The sequence below is a fragment of the Lipotes vexillifer genome, unplaced genomic scaffold, assembly GCF_000442215.2.
Source record: "Lipotes vexillifer unplaced genomic scaffold, Lipotes_vexillifer_v1.1 scaffold1529, whole genome shotgun sequence".
Taxonomy (NCBI): Eukaryota; Metazoa; Chordata; class Mammalia; order Artiodactyla; family Lipotidae; genus Lipotes; species Lipotes vexillifer.
Window position 1 is genome coordinate 754,945 of NW_006784325.1, and position 2,184 is coordinate 757,128.

Here is a 2,184-nt window from a genome sequence, read left to right on the forward strand (position 1 = left end):
CAGAAGAGACATTCCAATTCCAGTTTCTGAAAAATGAGACAAGGGAGTGGCCCATGCAGGGAAGATGTCCCGTGGGACAATCAAACCCAGTACCAAAGGACAGGTGAAAAAGGGATGGGGCTGTCAGTCACCAGTACAGAAAGAAAAAGCTTAAATCTTCAGAGTGGAAGTCTTTTAAAATTTACAATATACGAGGAAAGTGGGGAATATAAGAAAGACCCCTTTGGACTCAGAGGAAAGAGCATGCGAGGGCAGTAAAGCATGAGGAGAATAAGCACTGTGTCGTGCAGTGTGAGAGTGGGTTCCATGGGGTTCACTTGAGTAAGGCGTGGGGGAAAGGCTTCAGGCAAGAGAACTGATATTATCAAATGATGCAGGAATACACTCAGAACAGTGATGACAAAACCATTAGGAAAGAGAAGCAGAAAGGGTAGAATCTCCTAACACATAGGTTTCAAGGAGAAGGAAATTGGAATTGTGTTGAATATGAACGTAAGTAATTTTAGAAAAATAGAAAAAAAGTAGAAGGGGTGTGAAAGTCACATGAAAAGAGATAAAGAGGAAACGCTTGCTTAAATGTGTAATGAAATGCATCTATCACCACGGGAAAGTAAGAAGGAAGCTGAGAATGCCACAGAGGAGATTAACTAAGAGACAATGGTTACAAATGACCCAAAAGTACAAACACAAAGGGAACATCACGTCAGAACTCACACCAATTCTGAGTAAGGAGGAAAAGATCTAAATGTCCTGACGACTCACCCATATGGCCCTCACTTGGAATTTGCATCATCCACAGCTCTTCTTGTTCCAACTGGAAAATGATACTCGGTTTGGTGTGTTGATACCCTGTGAATAGAAAATCACAGACAACCTGGCCCCAAACTGCCTAGGGATTCAGCAGAATGGGGAAGACCCGGTTTAGAGGCGGCGTGATGAAGCTGCCCTTTTGCACTTTGGCAAAGTAAACACCATTCAACCAGCAGATTCTGATGCCAAAGGGAGAATAAGAAAATGTGGCCTCTAAATATAAGCCCCAAATCACCAAGTATTGTACAAAAGTGCCCCAGCTTTCAGCAACTAACAAGGGGAAGCCTGGAGATGACACACCCACACTCCTTTCAGGGAGGTGGTACTTACCCAGGGACACCAGGTTGCTATAGTTCTCCAACATCACACTCCTGTACAGGTGCTTCTGAGCTGGGTCCAGCAGCTGCCACTCCTCCCAGGTAAAGTCCACAAACACATCCATGAATGACAATGGTCCCTGAAACAGCATATCCCCATTCAACTGCAAATCATTTGACTGAGTTTGTAGTAGACAAAAGGCTGCTAAGAGTGTCCATTATTTACATTCTACTTTGGGAGAAAAGCAAACGTTTACTGAAAATATCCCATCAATATGCATTAAATCAGTCAACCTCTCATGCAACATATAAGAATACCGTGTGCCAGGTATTCAACTACGTGCAAGTAATATAAAATGGATGAAAGACAGAAGTGTTCAGCATTGCAGAGAACAGCAAAGATTAAACCCATAAAAATGTAACAGGCAGTCAAAGATGCTATGAGAAAAGAACATGCAGAGAACATGGGCACAAAGGGGGAAGCAAGCAATGCTGCTTGAATGCACCAGGAGCTACCACTGAAGAGAAGACGTTAAAATTTCGTGAAATAAAAAAGGCAACAGCTGTAAATAGCAATCACGGTGTGGGGTGACCGATCTGAACATGAAGATACATTGATGGTAAATCAGCATACGAAAAGATGCTCAGCATCATATATCATTAGGGAATTGCAAATTAAAACAGTGAGACACCATTACACATCTAGAATGGCTACAATTTTCAAAAATGGACACCAAACTTGAAAATGAAATTTCAAATTTATTTTTTTAAATTTACTTATTTCTATTTTTAAAATTTGGAGTATAATTGCGTCACAATATTGTGTTAGTTTCTGCTGTACAACAAAGTGAATCAACCATATGTATACATATACCCCCTCCCTCTTGGACCTCCCTCCAACTGCCACCCCCTCCCACCCAGCTAGGTCACCACAGAGCATTGAGCTGAGCTCCTGTGCTTTATAGCATGTCCCCACGAGCTATCTATTTTACACATGGTAGTGTATTTATGTCAAACCTGATCTCCCAACTCATCCTACCCTCCCTTTTCTCCCATG

At 42.0% G+C, this 2,184-nt stretch overlaps 1 long non-coding RNA gene across 1 annotated transcript; it reads right to left on the minus strand.

Annotated features, from left to right (window-relative positions):
* Positions 1–522: 522 nt before the first annotated feature.
* Positions 523–1,268, minus strand: LOC103079213 (uncharacterized). The gene is made up of 2 exons (XR_457011.1): positions 1,141–1,268; positions 523–849 (listed from the first exon to the last, which is right to left on the minus strand). It is a non-coding gene; the product is annotated as an uncharacterized LOC103079213 (long non-coding RNA).
* Positions 1,269–2,184: the final 916 nt, after the last annotated feature.